The sequence below is a fragment of the Buceros rhinoceros genome, unplaced genomic scaffold, assembly GCF_000710305.1.
Source record: "Buceros rhinoceros silvestris isolate BGI_N320 unplaced genomic scaffold, ASM71030v1 scaffold2061, whole genome shotgun sequence".
Taxonomy (NCBI): Eukaryota; Metazoa; Chordata; class Aves; order Bucerotiformes; family Bucerotidae; genus Buceros; species Buceros rhinoceros.
Window position 1 is genome coordinate 11,212 of NW_010393514.1, and position 8,240 is coordinate 19,451.

An 8,240-nucleotide genomic window follows, 5' to 3' on the forward strand; every position below is an offset into this window, starting at 1 on the left:
AACAACATTTTTTATTATTTCTCAGCAGAATGATAGAACATACTTCTCAATTTTATTCCCAACAGTAATTTATTTTATTTAAGCTCTCCTGTGCAATAATACAGCAGAGGTAATGAAATGGTTTTGGAGCAGCAGGGGCTACTATGACAGGCAGAACACTCCAGGGTGTTCATCCATCATGTAACTTAAAACATAACTACCTAGCCATGTCGATGGCTTGTAATGATAAAGACATTTCTCTCTTTTCCTGGGAGTCTGGTATCCACACAGGACTTTTAAATAAGCTTCTCCCTATATATTTTTGACAACCATTAAGTATGTGTGGTTTTCATTTCAGAGCATCAAAGCGTACAGTCAGAACTCCCTCAACCTCTCCAGGCAGCATGCTTATGCAGTGTCACTAAAACGAATTGTCAAATTTCTGCTGTATCAGTATTAGAGATGGTACAATATACATTAAATGGAGTATAAAATTATACATTCTGTAATAACTTTAAAAAAAAGCTCATAGATGCTTAAGGCCTTTAAATATTGAGGATTTTTTTCATGTAACAGCACATCACAAAGTTCAAAAATTGCTACTGAAACAAAAAATAAAGAAGTAAATGTGGGTTTGGTGAGGATCAAATCTGAACTGGATGTCTGTAAGCAAGCAAATTAGCCACAAACTGTAAGTCTGGGAGGGCACCTAGTATTTTTTTCCTTTATAGCAAACAGATTGAGCAGACATCTACATAAGCATCCAACAGTACTTAGGGTCGAGCAAGAGGGGTTTTTTTTCATAAAAAGACACAAATTCCGAATGATTACCAATCAATTTCATAAATGCAAAATTTATTAACATCCCTGCCTACCTTTATAAAAAGGGATGAAATACCGTCATTGACTGCTTTCCATTAATTACAACGAATTAAAGGTTGGGAAAGTAAAGTACATATCAAGAACACCCATCTCCTTCAAAATGAATGGAAATGTATATCTTAAAGGTGCCTTATAATGGAAGTGGTAACTGAGTCTTGACCACTACTTTTTTAACTGCTAAATAGCTGCAGTAGTTGGTTAGCCTTAGGGAAACATGTCGACCTGACTATACATTCTAGTATGACTGATGTATTCAGATAACTACTACTTGTCAACAATAATTATTAACAATGGATATATATTTCCATTCCTATAACAAAAGCAACTTCAAGATGTTTAAATATGTACCTTTGAGAGCTCCAAGATTAGAATATAAATAAAAATGTCTAAAACTGTGCCATGCCAGAGGACAATTTCTGCAACAGAAATTTAATTAAAGCAGTGTGCAGTCCCATCAGCAATCTGAATGGTGGACCAGGGATCATTTAAGAGGAGGAACCAATATATTTTGGAGGTTGAGTTCATCAAGATGAAAAGCCACTGGTCTGGAACGGAGAATCCAAAAGATTGCTGCTTTTCTGCACGTTTTGAATATCAGCTCTTGTGATTACAGCTGCGAATTCCTCAGCAAGTGCAATTTTACAAGTGTACACAGTTCAATCAGTTGAAATCTTTGAGACACAGAAGTTCAGAATAACTTTCCAGTAGTTTTGATCTCAAGGCTGTTGCTGATTACAAGCCAGGTACTCATTGAAACAATTGATTCTGAAGGATACACCCCAGCAGTATAAAATTTCACTTCAAGGATTGCCTGGAGGAATGAAATTCTTATGTGTTGTATTTAATGTTATCAGCCTTGAGACTGACTTGATTTGTCTTTAGCTATCGGGTTACCTGTAAAGAAAAAGAAAATCAGAAAATCAAAACTACATAAAGAATTTACTTCCAAAGTACTGGAAATTGAGACTGAAATATAAGATCTCTGCCCAGCAAAGCTCTTTCAATTGTTTTTAAATAAGTGAATAATTCCCAACGGTATTAGATAGGATTGCTCCCCAACTTAAACTGTGTGTTTAAGTGCTTTTTTGGAATTGAACTTGACATGGAGTAATTGTATTGTGACCATGCTTAAAAATATAATAAAAGAATCTAAAGGTCACAAATTACCAACCCACAAAAGTCAAAAGCATTGGTTTCAAGGAAAATTCCTGTATTCTCTTCATCCTTTTCAATGTTAGAACTTCTGTATGGTAACAACTATGTTTTTAAAATGTTAACCATTGACTATAACAGTGACCGATACAGGAGGTGTATTCTTCTGTTCTTTGCATGCTACTTCAAAACACAATCATAGAATAAATCATAGAATCCTTTAGATTGGAAAAGGCACTGTCCTGTTACGGGCTAAATGCATCTTAGCAAGCAATAATCACAGGACAAAAATCATGCATACATAAACAAGTGAGAAATATATTCTGATATTCACAATGTATAAAATAACTACCAAGGAGTTCACTTAGAGCGGTTTCACTCAGCCTTTCATGAAACAAGAGTGGAACAGAAGAACCACAGAGAAAGAGTGAGAAATAGAGCATTTCACAGTAACTGGATTTTCCCTGTGTCTGATTTGGATTTTAAACACTAGAAGACAAAAATATCCATCATATCAAAGAAACATAACTTTGAGGAATATTTCTGCTGTGTCAGTGGATACATTTAATGATCATGTGATATTGTCATATCAAATTGTGTCAGGACAACATCCCAACTCTTCAGGAACAATCCATTTGAACAGTCACAACAACACTTCATGACATCAAGGGGCATATGCTTTTCATTTTGATCACAAAGAGAAGGGTCATTCTCCTTAATGATGAAACATTCTTTTGCCCTCAGCAAAACTGTTTGCATACAGCTCTCATCAGCTCTGCAGAGCATGGATGTAGAGCAGAATATTAAAAGGACTGTTCGAGGAGTTCATTACTATGGTTTGCCTTCTCTACCAAGTCGTTTCTGTGAACTGCACTTATGAAGGCAATAATAAAATTGTGCTTTCTGATTTTTATGATACATGGGTTTATTTATTACAGTGCTCTTATTTTATCTTGTTCTTGCTGTTGGGAACAGCTTCACGTGGCTCCTATAGTGGAAGATTGCTTGAAAAAATAATGAAGAATTAATTTAAAAGTCAGGCAACATATTTCTACGCCCTGCACCAAAGCTCAAAAGGCTGACACAGCATTTTATTCTTATTTATTTTTTCTTTATTGTAACAAGCTGGAATTCTACTCATGGACACAGAAGCTACTGAGCTACATAATGCAAAATACACATCTTCTGATCCTATCCAAAGAGGTGGATTTTAGTAGCTTCACTTGAAATATATACATAGGGATAGATAGATAGATAGATTAGATATAGATATAGATGATATAGATATAAACCTGTGATAAATCAACAGATGCAAAGCACTTTGAAGAGAGATCTAAGGACGTGAGACTTCCAAAAGGGCCCCGCAGATGCAAGGTCAAAACTTCTTTTCCAAAAACCAGAGATCAAAGCCAAAGCAGAATCAGAGGACAGTTTCCTCAGAGGAACAACTGGACAGGCACAGTCACTGGAATTCATCTGAATTCTCTATTCTGCCTACATAACCACAGAGTAGACCTTTGCTATTAAAAATAGACGGTGCCAGCTGACTTTTGAGAGACCAAGTTGACCATGAGTCAGCAATGTGCCCTGTGGTAACTTGCTGTGATACGGGACACCCAACATCTGCCGTTGGGGGCCAATTTAGACACTGACTCTAACATAGAGGATGCAAAAATGGCGCTTTATTGTGTAATGACTCAGGGCTATATAGTTCCTTAAGAAGCCTCGCCCATCGTGGGCAGTTACTGCCTTACTGTCACAGCACGTAATCTTCCGACCGCCCACACTGCCCCCAAGTGTTCCGCAACACTGCTCTTGCCGCAAAGGAGGCTAATGGTATCCTGGGCTGTATTAGACAAAGTATTGTCAACAGGTCAGGGAAGGTTATCTTTCACCTCTGCTCAGTATTGGTGAGGCCACACTTGCAGCAGTGTCTCCAGTTTTGGGCTGCCCATTACAAGCCAGACAGAGAGCTACTGGAGAGAGATCAATAAAGGGCCTCTAAGGCAAATGAGGGACTGGAGCATCTTCATATAAGGAAAGGCTGAGAGAGCTGTTAATCCAGCAGAATAGGAGGCTCAGGGAGGATCTCATCAATGTGTACAAATACCTGAAGGAAGGGTGCAAAGAAGATGGAGTCAGCCTCTTTTCAAGTGGTGCCCAGTGACAAGACAAGAGGCAATGAGGACAAACTGAAACACGGGGGACTCCCTCTCTGGAAACATTTTTTTACTGTGAGGGTGACTGAGCACTGGCACAGGTCGCCCAAGGCACCTGGCGAATCTCCATCAAAAGCCATCTGATCCTGGGCAACCAGCTCTAAGTGGCTCTGCCTGAGTAGGGGTTTGGACTTCCAGAGATCCCTTCCAACCACAGTCATTCTGTGATTTATTATTTCTGTTACATTCAGCTCTGTCAGTGCATAGGCTAAGGTGATAAGCTGCATCTAGCAAAAAGAGTATTTTCACACGTATATGATTGCTCAGTTATGTGGCTGTTTGGAAGTGCAAATGTGTTCACTTTAAGTCACAAAGAAACTCAGTAAAATCATAATCTGCAGGCTTATCTGCTCCTCCCATCTAGCTCTAAACTGCGTGGTGAAAATATCCCTATAAAAGCAACATACATTGTTACATAAAATAAATAGGTGATATAAAAGAGAAAAAAATCCGATAGCCATTCAAATCTTTGCTCTGTAACAGGTGGCTAATCGTATACAAAGGTCATTTTGTTGACACAGACTGCACAGTAATTCAAGCTGCATATTCTATTCCTAGTTTTTATGATTACATGACTCGAGTTTTTAAATGCTTTCCCTTGCCAGAAGTTTTATTATTCTGCCTGCTCTCTTTTTTTTTTTTTTGTGTGTGTGTTAACTTCTACATCACACAATGCTACTTGGAATAGCACACACAGTGGCCCACATTTGCCTCTAAGTAAGAAGATAATACTTGTTATATGCAAGCATAGACCAGACATTAACATTAATGGAAGTTATATACTCATATGCATTAGGGAGAAAATAGATCTCTTGGATGCTAAAGGCAGTTTCATAAAGAAGCAATGAAATTTCAGCTAATATCTAGTGATGGTATTCCCAGAGATGCTTAATTTTGGTTGTAGTAAAAGCCATTTGGTTTGAGTGGCTGGGAAGCAAGGTATTGTGCCAAACGCCTTTCTAGGAAATGGGGGACTGATAGCAGTATGTGTCTAACTTTGAAAATCCTGAGAGAACAGTAACACACTGAATGGGTGCAAATCAAGTCTAATCAATTTTTCAGTTAATAATTAATATGTATACAGAAACAACTTTGCTGATGTTTAACACCACAAATGAAAAAAAGGACATAAAATCTTTAGCAATATAGGTGTTGATTTGAATTAATTTGTTCATTCTTGGAGCATAATTGCTCCCTTCATGCTAATATATTTTTTCACATGGTTGTTATATCATAAATACAATGCATTAGACTCTCTTCACTTTCTTGTACTAAACGTGCAGTTAAAGAACAATTACTCTGCGGTTTCAAATTTTTTAATTTAAATTAGTGAGTGTCTGCTATAAATTGGCTGGAATTGTATGTGAACGCATTTGTTTTATTTTAAAACAACAATATATAATTAAAATGCAGCTGAAGTTTTCCACATTTCTTTTGCTCACTAAATGTTCAAAACAGATTCAGTCTTCGGGTAGAACAATTTTGGCAGGGTAGCCAAGAAGGGACCAGATATGAGAAGACCTCAAAGGCAGCACAATACGAAAGCTACCAGCTCAAGAGATTTTTTGGACAGCCTCCATTTCAGGTCTGCTAACAATGGGTGAAAAATGCCCTCACTTGTGAAATCCCCACAGCTGATAAATGCAGCCGATAATACCGTCTATTCTATAAGAATAGATTCCAAATAAAACCCAGCCTGATACTTTTACTCAAAACTTCCTTCTGTCTTAGAAAAGGAAGAGACGGAAATCAAGATGTAGGATGTAAAGGATGGTTGACAGAATATCACCTGAAGAGTAAAGCACTTTTCCTTACTTTCATGCACCTGAGCGTCAAAGTCACAGGGTCACAGTTAGGTATAGTACAAATCTTCTGTTTCTTCAGAGAAACAAATGTATCTCTAATTATTTGCTAACTACAGAATAGTTTATACATGCAAATGAGGCACGTAATTAATTATTATTTAATAATGTTAGAAGAAAATAGATAATACGTGGTATATTGAAATAAGTCTGTGCAGGAACATTTCATAACACAGCTCTGTACATTACTATTTTTTTGACTGGCAGCTCTTACAATTTTTTTCTGACGTAACGTTTGACCTGACTCTCAACCAATTAAATGCAGAATTATCGTATTTGCATGGAATAATTCTATTTGTCCATTACCCAAAACAAGGAAGTTTCAGCTCAAATCAGGACAATCACAAACCATACACAAAATCTATATTAAAAACAGACTTATGAGTTTGCAAAGTCAAGCACTTGAAAGTTAGCAACTTGCCTTTCTATGGGTGCCCTTGGAACTCCAATTCTATCTTTTCCATTGTGCACAATAATCAATAGAATTTAGTGGGGGAGTAATGTTGGAGAGAATCCTGTTATAATGTTGTAAGGACTACGGATCAATTCACATGAAGAAAGGGGCAACTTTTTAAGCCAGTGTTTCTTCTCTCCACAGATGAGTCAGAAGTATGACGGACCCTCTGTTCCAAGTTTTCACCAAAGAATATAAACAAACACAAGAAACAGAAAGAACTTAATACTGGTGTTTTTCTTTTTAGTTAGAACTGTTCCATCAACTGTATAGGATTGTGTGTGGTCATAGCCTGAGTGTCATCTGGGTATAGTGAAGAATCACCAAGCTATCTTTTTTCCTTCTATTCTTCCTGAGATATGTAAGACAGAGAAAGGAAGTTTGGTGGTTTTTCTTAAAGCTCACCCTGACCTAAGTGGAATTTCATGAGACAAAAAAAAAAAAAAGCCACCCCCAGCACTCTTTAGTAAAATATTAAAGGCCTAAGGGGAAAAAACATTGGTGTGGGGACTTTTAGGAAGAATAAAAAGTGTCTTACAAATATATTTAATGACCAACATGAAATAAGCTAAATAGAGGGAATACCAGAAGAATCCCTTAAAGAAATGCTTGAAGAAATTAAGAAATGCCTAGCTATGGATTGTCATCCCAGACATGGAGATAAGACAGACATCTCACACCAAGTCAGCGCTTACTTGTATGCAGTACATTTCCATTTGTGTCCTTACTTTTATGTTTTCTTATACTGCATGTAAACAGACCACAAAAGAATTAATAAAACATGGTCAATGACGCAATTCTTTAGCAAACCTTTCTTAATAAGGAATGGACTTCAAGAGCGCTATATCAGCCATATTTTTTCTATGACATAAATAATTTTGTTTTGGTAGTGAAAACCTAATACAATACAGAAACAGAAGGACATATACAAACAAAAATCCATCTGCCAATGCATTTTTTTCCACTTGTGTCTTCTGTGAATGAGGTCGAGGTTGGAAATGAATCTTCTGAACAGATGGAAGTGCACTATTTCCTGGAACTTCAAAACCCATACAGTGTGTTTGCCATGCACTATCTTTCATACGTGGCAAATGATAATTTGCATTGCCACTTGTGCATGCTTACTCACCGGAAACAGTTCAACTTGAAAGTTTGGAAGTTTCTTTTGATCTAATACTACCCAGTATCAGATATATTTAAAAGTACTTTGCAAATATCAACAAAGAACAGGCTCACAATTTCCTCACATCTTAATAATCCCATAATTTATTCTCTAAGTAAGTTGGGAAGCTGGACAAAAAGAGGTGTTACACATCTTTTTCTAATAGGGCTCCTGTATGCATATGCATTTAATTGTAGGCAGGTGTGGATTTGGGTGATAATGCTGGATAACTAAGTTTCTTGGGGCACGAGGAACCTTTTCAGAAATCTGAGAAATGTTAAATTGATTCAACCATATTTCAAGGGTGTGCTTGATAATGTAAAAGCAGCAGAGAACTGTGATTTAGAAAACAAGCCCTTGTTTCAGGATCACAGACTGCTACTTGACTTGGGCTAATGACTAGAGGCAAACTTTGAGTGATTTGTGAACAGTTTGGAAAACAGATATTTCACTATAACTGTATGGATTTATTTACCTTCAGAGTAGGTTACATATCGATAGATAATTTTTCAAGTCTTCAAATTTTCATT

General features: G+C 36.9%; 1 protein-coding gene across 1 annotated transcript in view; it reads right to left on the reverse strand.

Annotated features, from left to right (window-relative positions):
• Positions 1-1,376: 1,376 nt before the first annotated feature.
• FAM19A2 (family with sequence similarity 19 (chemokine (C-C motif)-like), member A2) overlaps positions 1,377-8,240 on the reverse strand; it is a 54,090-nt gene continuing 47,226 nt past the window's right edge. The window contains exon 5 of the mRNA XM_010144859.1: positions 1,377-1,755. The gene's annotated coding sequence lies outside the window, so the exon portion shown is untranslated. The remainder of the gene's footprint in view (positions 1,756-8,240) is intronic.